The sequence below is a fragment of the Megachile rotundata genome, chromosome 10 (assembly GCF_050947335.1).
Source record: "Megachile rotundata isolate GNS110a chromosome 10, iyMegRotu1, whole genome shotgun sequence".
NCBI classification, from domain to species: Eukaryota; Metazoa; Arthropoda; class Insecta; order Hymenoptera; family Megachilidae; genus Megachile; species Megachile rotundata.
In genome coordinates this window covers 1,540,644-1,557,798 of record NC_134992.1, presented here as the reverse complement: position 1 = coordinate 1,557,798, position 17,155 = coordinate 1,540,644, and the positions used below count along the sequence as shown (strand labels likewise).

Sequence of the window (17,155 nt, the reverse complement as noted above, 5' to 3'; positions counted from 1 at the left end):
GATCTCGATGCCGCGAGCAATGACGCGCAGTTTTCCGCTTGTGACCACGTGTTCGACCTCGTGAACGTTCTCGCATTTCACGTGTGTCGTTCCGAGACGATTCACGATAATAATCCGACGAATCAACCCGCGAACGATGCCGTCGTTGATCTGGCGATTCGTCACATTTGTAACCACGAGATTCATCACGATTCCGATTTCCTAAACCATCACTTTCTTAGTACAGCAAATAGCTCCTTCGCTTTCGCGAACAATTTTCCTGCGTGTATCGCGAGTGATTTCGTGAATTATCTCACAAACGATATCGTGCAACCTCATATAACCCTTCATGTAACGAATTCTTCGAGTATTCACGTTCGCGTGAGCGTCCCCGTAAACAATCCCGTTAGAACCTCCATGATTTTACACTTGGTGGACCTATTTTGCAACTACGCACTAACACAAATCACACTACACACAGGCATAATCGTGTCAACATATCTAAAATCGGCGCCGTACTTTCGCGATAATACGAACGAATGTAAATTATGATGTTTATCCCACTTCTGGCTTGTAAAATAAAAGGTAAAAATAATAAAGAGTCATTCCACGCCAAATCGATCACTTTTGGAAGTCACCATCTCCGATTTTGCTCTCATCGAAATATGTTGTAGTCCATGTGAAATTAGGGGGGTCATCATTTTGCCGGTTTCGAATTTGTTAATGAATGACAGGTCGTCAAAGTTTGCAATTTTTGCCCGTTTTGGCGAAAATGGGGTCCATTTTTTTTCTCAGAAACTACTGAACCGATTTAGCTAACTTTTTTTTTGTTTTATTCGTGAAGGTTTGGGCTATTTTAAAATATTTTTTTTAACTTTGTCAATTTGTTATAAAATGTTGAAAAATTTAAACAAATTCTTTTTTTGCGTTTTTCTCAATGAGGGGCGTAAAGGGTTAAAATTAAAAAAAAATATGGTCATATTCTTTGAAGCTTCCCCTTTAAAATGAGCCCTTCAGAACGATGGAGCCTCGAAAATTGACGTCTCTACAAGCTGGAAACGGACGCGGGGTACTCCCATTTCACATAGGCGAGTCGCGCGTTCAGCTATTATGATCGGCTGTTTCATATCACTGGCCTCAAAACTATACAAGAAGACTTCGTACGCGATTAAATAACTCTGTTGGTACCTTGAAAAGTCTATTGGTAATATGTTAAACTTAATTCTGAAGTAATATCATTGTGATATAACTCATCTACATTTTTGTCTTGGTGTTATATTGGAATAGCCGTTAGCAATAATAGCTCCATTGCTTCACGATTTGCTCTCTTCTTTCTTCGAATGCAAAGCACACTGCACGTCCTACACGTTCTTTGTTCTTTTTTTACATTTCGAATTCTTTCTCGATAGGGTAGCATACAAGAAAAGAATTATGTAAAACGCGAGCGAATAAAATTAATTATTCGTTAAAAATCAGATATACCTATTAAGAAATCCCATACTAATAATAAAGAATATATCGAAATATTATACAGCGTCGCGAATGTTCTAAAAAAGCGAACGTTTTCAAAAAGCCGAATTGTATCGCGACGCGAGAGATTGTAGGCTGCTCCAGGAAGCGAGAGTCAACGCGCGTTACACGAAGCCGCGAGCTGTGAATCTAACGACGAATCTATTGATAACGCAATCGCGGGATAGCAACCAGTGGATATAAAATAGAGGCCCGCGACCAGGAGCCGGCCTATTTGACAGTCTGAGAGAGAGGACGAAATAAGGACCATTTCTATTCTTGGACTAGTCTAGGGGCTCCGGCAGGAGAGTTCGACAATAATACGTAGACGCCTGCCTGGAGAAAGAATTCGATAGTTAAGGACTCCGGCTGCAGAGTTTGCTGAGTAATACTTGGACGCCTGCCTGGACAATAGCTAGTAGAGAAACTCCGGCAGAAGAGTTCGGCGAGAACACCTGAACACCATTCCAACGGGAGAGAACAGAATTACTCCTGGACGTCTGATTGATTAGAGTTATAGAAAGACATTTAAAAGTAGTCACGTTGTTGCGAAAAAGAAAAAAAGTTCTATGTACAATGCATTTCCTGTACAATCTCCTAAACTTCGCAATAAATCCTGTTTTTTAGAATTCCTTAATCCTGTTACTCCGACTGCATATCCTTACGAAAATAAATCATGGCTATAACAGGAATTTACGTGATCGCGAATTTTGAAGAACAAAGGTATAATACTGACATTAAAATTCTATTAACTTTAATTAATATTTGAATTTTCCTTTTCCGGCGGCATTACCAGCAACCCAATAATATAAACTATTTTTCACATAAACATCTTTCACAAATTGTAAACAAAGATCCGTTTATTTTAAAAGTGGAGCAAATCTATTTTTGTTATTAAGAGATATTTGAGGATTTGTATTTTAATAAATTAGAAAATATTGGTAAGCACTAATAGACCAATTTTTTGTATTTTGTAGTGTTAGATAATGTATATTTATTGTACAATAGTCTTTAGAGTGCTAGCCAAAAAAATTAAGACTTTGTTATACCCGAATGGGCTTGCCTCGTTTTCAAAATTAATGAATTATTATAATGGTTAATGAAATGTATAATATTTCCGTTGTTCAGGTATTCTTTTTCTTAAGAATTCTCTCAGCGTTTAGCAAATTTCATATTAAAAAACAAAACCGATAGTTTAACTTAAAAAAAAAGTTACATTTATAATCAGTTTCACTTCCCATTAAATAATTAATCATAAATTAATAATATAATTAATTTATATTCTATTGATATAAATATATTCTGCATGACATGCTTAAATTTATAATATTTCTAACTACTTTAATTTCACACTTATAGTGACGAATTGAAAATGAGATAAATTTCAACATGTATGGCTTTACACACCAAATGACATCTAAAAGTAATAAAATATATCTAAATTCACTTCTAAAAATTCTACGCAATTACTTTTGCCAGCCACTGGACAACACACAGAACATATATTCATTCAAAATACATACATTTGAAAATTCATACATATAGAATAATATTATATTAAGTGATCGTCTTACTTTTCTTGGTGAAATATTCTAATTCAAAATCTTTACTCGCTTCTACTTCTTTTATTTCTGTTAAATCCGCAAATCGACACAGAGTTCTCAAAATGCGGTGTTGCTCTTCATTCTCGTTTTCTTTCAAACGTGACACAAAGTTTCACATCGTTTTCCTGATAGACTGTCTGCATTTCCATGATTTCTTTCTTCCCGATGTTTTATTTCAAAGTCGTATTGTTCCAATTGCTTGATCCATGTTGCGATCTGTTCTTCCATATTCTTTTACGAGAACAGGAATCCCAGAAATCACATAGACATTCCTCAGCAGAAATCTTCGCTTAGAACTAATAATGCTTTATAAATCTTATAATAGTCAACAATTTTCTTCAGTTTGTGTAATATTCCTCTGAAATCTGTAACATTTTCGTTATCGTTTTGAAACTGAAGAATTGTACTATTGTAAAATTGTAGTTATCAGTTTTGAAAAAAAATTGACATCGAACAAAGGTACGCCAACACAAAAAAATTTCACATTTTTAGTCAAAAGATGTAACTGAAATATACGTGTGTCAAACGAGAGGCTCAGCAACTACTACATAGTACTAGTAGAATAAATTACAGCGAGATTTATTTACATATCTATATATAAATAAATTAACAAACAACGTACAAAAAAGTACATACGTCAACATTGCAAAGTCTTCTGCCCTAAATTGCATTGAAAGTCCAGGTTGTGTCAATAGACAACAAGCGCTTGCAATCAACGTTCTGTTTTTGCGCTCAGCGATTCCGTTCCATGATGTGGAATGGTTAACCGTCATTGAATTCTACAATCTTGCAATATTCGATCCATGACGGAATTCCAAAACACCTTTCAGTTATTCGAATGAAAAGCTTCCACCTTGAGATCTATCTGATTTTCGCCGAAGTTCTTGAATTCGACACATTTGCCTGTTGCTTCATCCTTACTCATTAGAAAATAGACTTGACTCCATCTTGAATTATCATCGATAAGCGTCATGGAATATTGCGCAACTCAAATTGAACTTACCCGCATTGATCGACTAAATGATGTCGAGACGGTGCTTTGATTTGTTAGCTCAAAATGAAAATGGTAAACTTGTTAGTTTCTATGTAATACATATTTCACAATTCGAAAATTCGGAATTATTGTTCAATTTAAATCCGGGTATCGCTTGAGTTTTTTACATTAAATATAATCTCTTAAATTAAGATGACCAAGACGTTGATGCCAGATTTCAGTATCAGAGTATTTCGTCTGCGAGACTGTACTAGCTTGTTCACCGGATTCTTTCAGAATAAATAAGTCACCTTGACGTTCAGCAGTTAGCTTAATATTTCCCTTAATGTCCCTTACGAATGCTTTCCTTGAGCAGAACACGACTTCACAGCCTTTATCTACAATCTTAGCTACTGATAATAAGCTCGTTTTAAGATCTGAAACATGCACCGTGTTTTCTAGTAGAATTCTTTTAGTTTTGTTATTAGCGCTTGTAAAAAGCTCTACATTTTCGTTTGTATTTACCGTACTTGTTGCATTGTTGGCTAACCTGATGTCACTTTATGTGGATATTCAATTTGTTAGTATTCGGCCATCCTTGTATAACTGTGACGTGCATCCGCTATCGAGATATCACTGATTTGCTTTTACGTTCCTAAAAGGCTTGGAAGATGAATACTAAACAACATCAGCGAAGAAATTTTCAACTTTGGTATTATTTGCTTTTCAGCTTTTTGCGTTTTCCTTTTACGACAATCAGCGTGTTTATAACCTATAATCTTACAGAAGGAGCATTTATATTTAGAACGAAAAGATACTTTTGTAAAGGATGCTTTCGTGTTATTTTTATTGAATATCTCATTCGGATTACGTCTGCCATGAGCAAACATCGCACCTGATTCATTGACGATGACTTGATTTCGCGCTTCGTATTCTTCTATGATTTACATTTTTAACTGCTCAGCGTTTGGCAGTGCATCGAGAGATTCTGCCGCACATCTAAAGTTTTCGAAACTACTAGGTAGACTATGTAGAAGCATAATCGAGAGAAGATCTCCGTTAATTTGTACATCCATGGATTCTAACTTGTAGACGGCATCGAAAAATTGAGCGATGTGTATCTTAACGTCCCCATTTTGCTGTGGGGGAAAAATATGTGGATTCCTTTTTTTATAATATTTAATATTTAATTAATAATCAACAAATATAATTTTAACATTTAGCTCGTTTCACTCACTTTCATCGAAGGGACATCTTTCTTACCCATAGCATACACACAATGTCAGAGAATCCCTGATTTTCTCTTATTTTTTACATTCATACCAACTCAAAAAATATCCCGATCATACCAACTTCACTCACTCAACACTCTTACCAACCCATTTTGATGTAAAACCAACCTCTCACTTTCAACATTTTTGTTTGAATAAGACGTGTAACGTTACTTTACGCGCGGGACCTTTCGGATTGTATATGGATATTAATTTATCCCACACATCTTTAGATATTTTACAACCACATACCTGTTTTAAAACAGAGGGAATTATAGCTAGAATTAAGTCAAATTTTGCCTTGTGATCCTCCTTCTATGTATAATGCTCTGGCTGCTCGAGTTGTTGCGTCGTCGGTGTGACGCACTCACGCAAACATGAAGTCACCCCGAACTTTGTCACACCCTGAATCACCAATAACATCATCCCGTCAACAACCATTAGTCAGCGGCCACTACTTTCAATAGTCAGTCATAAGCAAACCCCCGAAACCGATAAGTCCCCTCCACAAAATACCTACCGATATATAAGGGCCCGTGGGCTATGAAGAAAGGTTCATTTCAACAGTAAAAATTTAATACGTAATACCTCTGACCGAATCTCGCGTCTACGGACTTAATTTCGCGTCATTAAAAAAAATCGTGTTCGTTCCATGTGACATCGGCATCGTCACGAAATCTCGGACATGGTCTCTCGCCACTCACATAACACCAGTTATCATTCTTAACGCATACGCCCCACGCGGCACGGAACGTGTTATGGCACGACGGACCCTGAGACCCAAAGGTTGTCTGTTTTATGTCATGATGAGGAAAGCTTGGGAAAGGACTGGGTGATATATGGATGTTTTTATTTTTAAGGACGAAGTGTGCTGGAGTATGTTAAGCTTTTGTATAAGTATCTGACAATATTTTTGGTTAGTCTTTCACTGCAATTGCTCTGCTCTCAGCATGACTTTTCAGACACTTCTGATAATTTGATAAATCAATTTTTTCAATAAAAGTTAATTGATATTCAATCGACTATAAACCTTGATATAAGAAGCTAAATTACAATTTCTTTTTTACAAAAATTAAGATTACCTTAATGTTTTTGTTTGTGCGCCAAGAAATTTAAAATAAATAACACAAGTGCACTATGTAAAAGTACTTATAATTTATACAGTAAAACTTGTAAAATGGAATACAAAATGAGTCTGCGTGATAATTGAATAGTTAACTATTGTTTCGTACAAGAGTTCGCTCGTATAAATTCAAAAATTCACAGGAGAAAATGGTCGTGTAAGAGGATGACGAAAAATGAGAGAACGGAACTAAAAATATAATATCAGGATTTAATAATGTTCAGAATACAACCGTAATTCACGAAATCTTAATAACGAATGAATAAATTATTTATTATGTTACGCACTAGATTGCTCCGTTTAGGTTTTAAAAAAACACTTTATTATTTATCCGCACTACTTTACAATGTTAATGATTATTATTACAAAAGTATCGATCGAATGCTCTCGATATCCGACTCCGCAGTATATCGACTCGCAACACGATCTGGCTCTAATTATAACTGTGTCGAACTCTGATTCTTTTAGTTTGGCACGCGCCTACCTGCTCCTGGTTTTATATTCTGTTCTTATCTCCAAACTGCGTTATTGTTTCAAGCTTATCTTATTCACGTCTTCTGGACCGCGCGTTATCCTTGTCGTCAAATCAGGAAGAACTCGGCTGGATTTTGTTTAAGACGTTTATTTTTCTTCTAACTGTTACAGTAACGCCCGCACAGAGTCAAGGTTAACTTAAAAACTGAGTATATGGGTCCGTCGAAGGGCCTTCTTATATACTAGAATTTCGAAGGGGTGGTAGCCCAGTGGTAGGGAGAGGGTCCTGGGAAATGAGGTTTTTCCACAAAACCATAATTAGGTAGGGACATAGAAAGGAAACCATAAATTGGCGATAAGTGGTTTTCGTAGTCTAGCGGATGTTGGCGCCGATGGTCCGGCTTGATAGGCAGGTCCCAAATCTTGGGACCGAGAGTGGTGTGACAAGGGATGGAAAAGTTACGGGGTATGGAAAGTTATGGGGGTCCTTCCGGGAAGCAGGGAAAGCTGGGCGATAGAGATCCGAGGGTTACTCGACATCCTGTTTACGTCCCTTGACCGGCGAGAATTACAATTGTCTTCACAACCAATTCAAAACGATCACTATTCGCGCTCGCTTCAAAAACAACCGCATCGATGTGTAATAATTGATATCGATATACTGTCATGCTCAGGCTTTACATTCATTATACAGTGTCAAAAATGAAAGGTGCGCAATCAGATTAATATACAAAGAAATGTTTACAGTCGAATAATGGTATTCTAAAAAACAATTAATTATAAGGTCGCGAACGTCCACTCATCTCGGCGTCTCCGCAGATTCTCCCAAAGGCATGCGTGCAAAACGCACGCGTCCCTCAAAAAACAAACGCCTAACGATTCGTCAAACATTCGTGATTTCAAATATTCGACGCCTCGAATCGTCGAAAATTTCCGTCGCAAAATACGTTGCACCTCACAAAATACATTGTATATATGTACATACTATGTTGTTACGAAATACTTAAACACTGTTTCTCGCCAAACTGCAATAAATTATTCGTTACTAACAAGGGAGGGCACGGAAGTGTCCCCCTCCGATTTTGTTGAAACTTCGTACGTTTGTTAAGCAGGCAAAAATAAAGGACACATTTATTTTTTGTCGGTTGAGACGCGGGTTTGAGAGGTGAAACAACCCCTTAAAGTTTCGACCCGTTTTGGCTATCTCGGAAACCATACGAGTGTTAGAAAATTCCCAGTGACCCACCCTAATAAAGCAGGGACGACGGGCACATGGCCGTCCTACGACGACCACCACGGGGTGGAGGCCTGACGCTGTGACGTCCGGGCCATAAAACAACCCTGGGGCCTCAAGTTTCGCGGGGACTAGGAAACCTCGCGGAACGGGAAGAGGGCATTCGTCTACAGACCTTGGAAAGACATCCTTCTCTCGAGGACACTGATTCGCCCACGGAAGCAGCTTATAGAATATACTATATAGTATTTTTGAAATCGAACTCAGCTAGCGTGTCAATCATTTTCTACCTCGTCTTACACGAGATACACTAAAACTTCTAATAGGAAAGTTGTATGGTTTTTTCCGTATAATAACAGGATGTTAACGAATTTTGCAAAATGTAATTTATTTATAATAAAAAAATTTTTCTTAACCTTATTTTACAATTTATTCAAAGGGTATAGCCGGATAAGGTGGTCAAATGTGCCCTTGAGTCGAATTTGAGACCCAACTCGTCAGTCGGTAGCATATCCCAAAAAAACATCTCACACCAAGTTTCAACCCCCTATCTCATCCGTGAGGGTAGTAAAAGGGAAAAAACGAAATTCCGGTTTTTGGCCCTTTTTGCCTATTTAATTTCGTACAAAAATTCTGAAAAAATTCTAAAACATTGAGGTCCAGGTAGCGCATATTATAGAATTTTTCAGATTTTTTGATCGCAAACTGTAGTCGTGAAAAATCAAAAACCGAAAAAAAATCCGAAAAAATGCGATTTTTTAGTGAAGATGTCGGAGCACTACTTTTATATTAATGTGGTAGTTAGGTATTAGTACAACTATTATTCTCTAATTTTTTCAGATTTTTCGGTGAGGTGCGCCGTAGTTAAAAAAATCAAAAAACCGATTTTTTCGCGCAAAAAACTAACTTCTGCTTTGAATTTTTATGCCATTTTCCCATAAAAGATGCATTAAGTAATTTTAAGAGGATTCACGTTCACACAATTGATCTATGGATTACAACAATGCAATTAACTTAATTAATTAGTTTTATGGTACGTTCGGTATATGTATACTTAAATGTTTGAAGGGCTTTGAACAACATCGGAGGCGCAGCGGTTATGGCCTCTGACTCGTAAACCGTTGCATACTTTTTTTGACGCGGGTTCGATCCCACCCGAACTTATATTTTTTTTTTTCTTTAAATTGTTAATTTTTTTAATTCTAATTATAGAACAATGGATATTACTTATTTAAAAACATTTCTAACGCACTTTAGAAATATTTCAAGGTTTGTTTTTTTTTTCATTAGGGAAAGGGATTTATTTACGCACAGTCTATACGTTCTTAGACTAGTGTGGGACTCCGACGTTAATCGCAGACTACCCAGTAAAGTCCCAACTACCTGTTGAAATAAAAATTTTTAATTTGGTTACAGCTTCTAAGGCTGTTACTGACTGCTTTTACAATTGCTCATGCAGTACGGGGACTCAATTATTTCTTTGAAACATCTTTTTTATTATTGCCATAATTAACGGGATTATTTAAAAAAATCAAAATGATTTTATGCGAGCGCCCTAGTCTACGAGCATTTTTCCGAACAATAACTTTATCCTTCTTAAACGCTAAAATACCATTCTCCCCTTCGGCCAAATATCTACCACGTGGCATTGTTCAACAAAGAGTATTGTCAAATTTTTATTTGTTTAATAAAGAATGTATTAGGTTGGGGAATAAGTTCGTGGCGTTTTGACATTTTCTTTTTTTACAGCGACATTTTGCAATTTGCAAGAAGTTATAATATTCATTCGATAGAGCTCTTTCTGCTCTACAAAACTGTGTTAATCGTTTTTTTCAGTAGATTCATTCGTCATTACTATTGAGGCTCAGAAATGGAATATACAGGAGGTAAAAATTAGCACTTTCGACACCTGCTCTTCTTCGCTTTCCATCGCGGCCAAAAAGCTGCTAAAGCAGCCCGGGATATTTGCAATGTATGCGGAGAAGGTGTCATAGGTGAGTCGACAGTACGGAAATGATTTGCAAAATTCAAAAATGGCGATTTTAACGTCGAAAACCCTCCCCGCGGCGGAAGACCTTCTGAGTTCGACGAATAGCGTCTCCGAGCACGTGTGAAGCAGGATGGTCCTCAAATTAGTCGCGAATTAGTTGAAAAAATGAACTGTGACCACAAAACTATTCTCAATCATCTCCATTCAATGGGATTTGTCGAAAAATTGGGAGCCTGGGTGCCTCACGAAGTGAACGCTACGAACTTATTGCCCAACCTTAGGTTGAATTTTGCAAACCATTTCCGTGCTATCGTCTCACCTATGACACCTTCTCCGTATACATTGCAAATATCCCGGCCTGTTTCAGCAACTATTCACAACTTTTCACAACTTTTTGGCCGCGATGGAAAGCGAAGAAGAGCAGGTGTCGAAAATGCTAATTTTTACCTCCTGTATATTCCATTTCTGAGCCTCAATAGTAATGACGAATGAATCTACTGAAAAAAACGATTAACACAGTTTTGTAGAGCAGAAAGAGCTCTATCGAATGAATATTATAACTTCTTACAAATTGCAAAATGTCGCTGTAAAAAAAAGAAAATGTCAAAACGCCACGAACTTATTCCCCAACCTAATAATTATTTAACTTCAGTGAGTTTGTAGTTGAATTGGATGGAGAGAAGTTAATTTAATAATATTGGTGCTATAGTTACGCAACAAGCCAAAATCACATTTTCGATTATATCGTTTCTAATAGAAGAGCAATTTCAATGAGACGTAATGTAAAATTTAATGCAACCCATACCATTTCATTTGCTGCAATTAATTTTTTGCATTTTAACTCTGTATTACAGAACAACTAAAAAAGTAGATGGTGCTATATTTATGCACCGCAGTGTATATACTATATTGCCTCCAACACTATCAGTCAACGTTATTTATAAGCATAAATAAGAAATAATTATATTTGCATTATACATAACTGTTGATTTTATTAAATTTGTATTATCAAAACACTTATTGCTAAAATACATAGGTATTCTATATATCAATTATGTTAGGTAACGAATAGTCGGAATGAATTGGGAAATATAATCGCGACAATAATAATATTCCTCGAAGAAATGTTTCAAACACAACGGCTTTCGACACTAAGCATATGTAGTAATTACTACGACACAGGCAATGACAGGACTATGCTAAAAAATGTATGGAATGATTTCAATTATCATCTGAACGTGTATTGTGTCACCAAAGGGGCATATATTGAACATTATACATAAATTCGTGAGTTTATGGCTGTTTTCATAGGTTTTTTATGTGTGTACGTGTAATACTTTTGAAAATATAGCCTTTTCAAAATAAATGAATCATTTATACTTGACCTGTATTTTGATTTGTGACGATATAACGTGATTTGTTTTCATTGCATCTGACATCCACCGTCGTGACAATTAGTGGCAGAAAGTAAAAACTTGTAAGTAAAAATTGGCTTCGCGCATTTTCTCAGGATTTGCACTCAGGTCCTCCAAACTGTACCCTTGAGAACTTAAATATAATTTTAATACTATACACATTGTCACTTGGAGCGGTGTTGTCGCTTTTCTATACATATGCATATCTTATATTTTCTTTATTATTGCCCACACAAAGAATATCATAATGTAACGACTCTGGAACCTAGATTCAGATAGTTACTAGCGCTAGTAAGGTAAAGAGCGGCTTTTATCAACTGAACGACTCGTTTTGGAAAATAACTAAATATAAAGATTGTGGGATTCGTGTGGTGTGCAGTTAAGGAGTGAAATCCACAGGTCAATATCTTTCAACAATAAGGTTTATTCAATAAAATAACGAAGATGATGAATTTAACAAATAACAAGTAACAAATAACAACAAAATATGAAAAGTATACTGGTTTGATCAAAAGAAACTAAATAGATTTTTATATAATATTAATAATAGAAATAATAGAACTTGGCAAAATAAACAATACGTAATAGGTAATTGTGAATCTAACTAAATTTGATTCTCGTTAGTTAATACTTTATATTATTTCGTACCTAAGTCTGATTTCGGATGAAGCTAACTTCGCTTTTATATAATTACTGAATTTGATATTCTATATTATTTAATTCTTATTCGAACGCTATCGCAATGACAAAGTTTATATTGATTAATACGTTTGTAGTTTATATAATGAATATTCTTTTATGAATTACTAATATTAGCGCGTGATAGTCTACCGCAGCGAGGAACACGACCTAAGTGTGATTCTCTAAGTGTACCTAAATACGCTGTAACGAGGCATATTTTCATTTGGTTGATTACCTTCTTTTTTTTCTTGGTTATGCCTCGTTACGAGGATCCCCCCGAATTGCCAGCCCCACTCCTCCGCCCAAGCGGGCCCCCTCGCCGCTGGGGCAGGTATGAATGAGTGAGCGGGTGCATGTGCTTTTTTTTTCCATTTTCATTTTTATTTGAGGACGCCACGCTTTTCTCTCTCTCCCCCCCCCCCCCCCCCCCCCCCCCCTCTCCAACATCAGGAAGGAGCCACCGTTGTCCCCGGTCGCGGGGGAACCTCTCCCTGAGCGACGGAGGCGCGGGATTGGTCCACCGAAGAGGACATCGGCTGTCCGGTCGCGGCGCCACCCCGTCATCCTCCGCGGGGGCGACCGGCAGCCGACCACCGGGAAACGCCAGGCCTGGGGACAAGCCACCCTCAACTGCCACCTCGAGAGGGCCCCAGGACCTGGCCACCAGACACCGCCGTGGAATGGCCCATCCTCGACGCCGAAATCCTCGGGGTGGGGGAATACCGCGAACCGGGGAAAAAGAGGATGGTTCGGGAGAAGCAAGCGAACTGCCGAGGGCTAAAGACCGTTTTTTTTTTCGAACAAGCTCCGAATCTTTTCTTTGCCGTCTGTTTTGCGTGTCGAGTTTTCTTTTATTGTTGTAGTGCGTTCCGTTTTTTTTAGTGCTTTTCCTTTTTTGTGTACTGCATTGCGTGTGTGTGTGAGCCCGTGTGGATTTTCTTTTTTTCGTCGCCGCCCCAGCGTGGATATTTTTTTTGGACACCCCGGCGCAAAAAGGTAGGAGTCATCTCCGTACCCTTTTTATTGTTATTCATTTGCGCGTGGGCGAGGGCGATAGGACCCCTGGCCCCAGTGACGAGGACCCTAGAGGCCGCGGACGGTTTACACGACACCGTCCCCTCTAATCTAATTTTTTTCTTTTCGCTGTGTTTGGTATTTAGGACCAACGTCCCCTTACTGTCCACGACCCCTAAGAGGGCGTGTTCCTTCGCGGGCGAATACCCCAGCGTTTTTCTTATTTTTCTATCTTTGTACTCGCGCGTACCGTGAGCCCCCGCGCCGCGAAAGCCTCCCTCGCAACTGGCGAGTCGGCCCCTTTTCCTCGACCGTTGCTTGTAACGCGTGGGGCCCACGCGAATTCATTTTTCTGTTCTGCTTACGCGGCCTACTTGGAGGCCCGAATAAAAGCATTTTCTATTGGATACGAACTCGCGGGTCTTTTACTAGTTTTTTTCCGACCCCCTCTGATTCCCGCTCCCGACAGAGCAGCCGGAAGGGCGATTACTACGGACGAGTGCATTAGCACTGGCGCCCCGTTAAATAAATCGGCCGTGGGTGTGAGCATCGGTGCGTGGAGGGCCGTTTTCCCTAACTGCCCCCACTCTAGGGAACCCCCTTCGGGCTTTCCCCCACCGATCCGTCACAACGCTTTCGCAAAGTTAGATAGATTAAAGATTTTATCTATTATCTAACGCGGTGTAGTCGACTACTGAGATTACGCTAATGACAGAACAATATTCTTTTACTAATTCAAGTTCAAAATTTGTTTGAATCTAAATGAATTAATTACTCGGAACAGTTACTCTTTTAATCTGGCTCGACAACTAATTATCCATGACCCTTTTTGTCAAAACGAACACTGACAGCCAAAACCAGATCGCTTAATTGGGGAGCCTGTTGTTCACTGGCTACTAGAACGACGCAACGATACAGGAAAAGGGTGAACAGTATAAGTTCAACAGGGTAGCAAATCAATTGATTCTAATATAAAATCGTAATTGCTGAACTGCCACCCAAAAGACACGGGCTTCAGAGACCAAGCCGCTCAAATGGGGAGCCTGCGTTAGCTAGCTACGAAACGACCCAGAGCGAGCTCCGAGAATCTGATGGCGCGTTAGCAATCCGATGTAAAATCAAATATGAGTAGCTGAGAGCTATTCTTTCGATATCTTAGCCTTTCTTGGCGCCAAGTATAGCACTCTCCTAAAGGAGTTTCAGATACGAGACCGTTTGAATGGGAAGCCTGCGTTAGCTAGCTACTAGAACGACCCACGATCAAGTATCCAAATGGCGTATACCCGCTTTACCAGTCAAGTATTAAGAATCGTTGCGGCTCTTCACAGCGAAAACTGTTCCGGTTATACTTATCTGAAGACTTCTAGCTGGCTCGACTTCGAAAACTGTTCTGCGATTTTGGCGAGCTCCGCTCGGCCTTTTATACTCGCCAGCCTGGCGAATTCTCGGAAAACCCCCATAACGTCGAAATATAATATTATCTTATAAATTCGTAATTAGACATTAATTGTACAAACGAACAGTTTAATTACATTATAAATATCGCATTCTACATTATGGTTTACATTTCTGATATAAAAATAGTAATTTAATAGTGTTTTAATGAAATTGCATTTTCTATCCTTTTCTATGTACTACGCACGACTTCTATACAGTTCGGAGCTAGATGTATAAGCATAGGATGCTTCTAGAACATTCCATTGAATAATATTATAATTTACAACATATGTTGCAATAAACTAACGTTTGACTTTAATTCTGGATAACATAATATTAGTACGCTTGATATGTAGTAACTGATTTGTTTAGCTAATAGTTTTTGATAATTAATAATATCGCAATTGTAAAATGTATTTCTATCCTTCTCTAAGACTACGCGAGAATTCCAGGAAATTCGGGGCTAGCTTCGCGGCACGTAGGCACATAGCATTGCGGAATACATTTATTACAATAGCCTATAAAATAATACATTAACTTGTTTTAAATAAATTAACTTAACATTTGATTAATTTAATGAAACATATTACTCTTTTTAAATTAGAAACATAAAACAATTATTAAAATAAAGAATATTGATATATATATATATATATATCTAATGATTACCGACTGTCAAAGCTAAATACACAGGATAACTAATATATAATGTACCGTCGGTAACAGTTTATTATTGTCGGTAACTAAACTATTGGTGGGTAATTGAATTGAGCACAGAACTGTCATGTTGGTGATGAAAAGTAAAAAAAAAAACTCTTCCAGGGATGTTACACAAGTTTAAAGCTAAATATTATACATTTAATTTTATATAACCTTAAGTGTTTTTAATTATTATGCATTTCAAAATCCGTGTTCATTTTTATGATTACAAATTATCATTTTGTTTTCTTATTTATACATACCTTCTTCTGCCCTTTGTGATTTTCTATTTTCCATTCTTTTTTCCTTTTACTTGATCCTTTAAAAATAACGATAAGAATACTCTTAAAAATAATAATAAATTTGCAATTTACAATTAGAGTACAGAACATACACAAGAGTTTCATCCGCAGTAGTATTCTTGGAAATGATAAATCATTAAGTCCCTCGATTTGTTCGTTGAAGTAATCGAGAAACACTGCTATTTACATTATTCACAACCTGCCTTTTATGTACACGATAATTTACAATTATAATTTTACCATCAATCCACTGTTACAACTTAACCGCAGACCTAAAACAAGCTCATGGAAATGAAACGATATTAAATATTTATTTCTTTCGTACTTTTACTCTTCTAAAAATGTGAGGCACTCTTTCCCTGGAACACGTTTTCATCATCCCACTGTTTACATTCGTGTTGCGCTAAATAAAGATTACAGGAAATGAAATTTTAAATACACAAATTACAAACAGAGCGTGAAACCAATGTGTGTAATGTCAATCTTGGTCCAGATCCTAGATTAACCTAAACTTTTAAACGTAGAATTTTGAAATTCTGTACGTATATCTCTTTCACGAAGTCAACTACCGTAAAAAAAATGTGTATAAAACTCGATTTTTAAATGGGTAGTAGCAAAACTTATTTTTGTAGACTTACTTGTACTTTCAAAGAAATGAAATAGCAAAGCGAAGCTATTAAACGATATTAAATAAAACATAGAAGAAAATGTAGTCTGTAATCTTTTGACATTGGTACATGAAATTTTCGACAGAAATTTCTTTCATTGTAAAAAATGCTTATTGCAGTGCATTTTATATTCTCATCTCAAGTACAAAACACTTCCGTACGGCAAAGGATTATTTTCATGAATAAGATACAAAAATTTGTACTTATATACATATATGCATGACATTACGGATTTGTTCAGGCCGTTACGTATCTTAAATATCTTATTATCTAAAACAAACTTTTTAAAAGCAAATGAGAAGAAAATAAAGCGATTTTTAAAAGAAATTTTAGAAAATTTCATATTTATACAAAACAGAAATGACATGAAAAAAGAATGAAACCAATAAATATTAAACAAAAATTAAGTAAAATGCAAAACCAACATCAAGAAGGAAGGAAAAGAACAAACCGCATTCAAAAATATAAAATTTGAATTTTATTTTCAAATTTTGTGTACAGAACATAGAAACAACGTCGCGATATTATATTTTATATCTTTGGAGTTTTTAATTTTCCACGGCGTTGTCCAAGTTTCTTTTAAGTATCGTATACACTGATTTTACATGCACTTTGTAGAAAGGCGCCAGCTTAACAGATAAAACAACTAAAAATGATATTGATAAAATAATATCAATATTTCTAATTTTTATGTATATTTAGAATACATATGGATAAATGGGAATATCTCGAAGTCTTATTATTTTCACTGCACCGTTTTAAATAAGTAAATTACAAATTGC

At 36.9% G+C, this 17,155-nt stretch overlaps 1 protein-coding gene and 1 long non-coding RNA gene across 15 annotated transcripts in view; one reads left to right on the top strand and one right to left on the bottom strand.

The window, feature by feature from the left end:
• The window catches only part of LOC105663968 (cyclic nucleotide-gated channel alpha-3-like), a 1,281,713-nt gene that overhangs the window by 1,036,458 nt on the left and 228,100 nt on the right, over positions 1-17,155 (top strand). The window lies entirely within an intron of this gene.
• Positions 2,809-7,467, bottom strand: LOC105663860 (uncharacterized). Of its 10 annotated transcripts, none has more exons than XR_013039619.1 (4): positions 5,857-7,467; positions 4,591-5,741; positions 3,729-4,502; positions 2,809-3,457 (listed from the first exon to the last, which is right to left on the bottom strand). It is a non-coding gene; the product is annotated as an uncharacterized LOC105663860 (long non-coding RNA). The 10 variants fall into 10 exon arrangements; XR_013039621.1 differs by having other exon boundaries at positions 4,591-6,109; positions 6,944-7,467; XR_013039615.1 differs by having other exon boundaries at positions 2,810-3,457; positions 4,591-5,204; positions 5,589-7,467.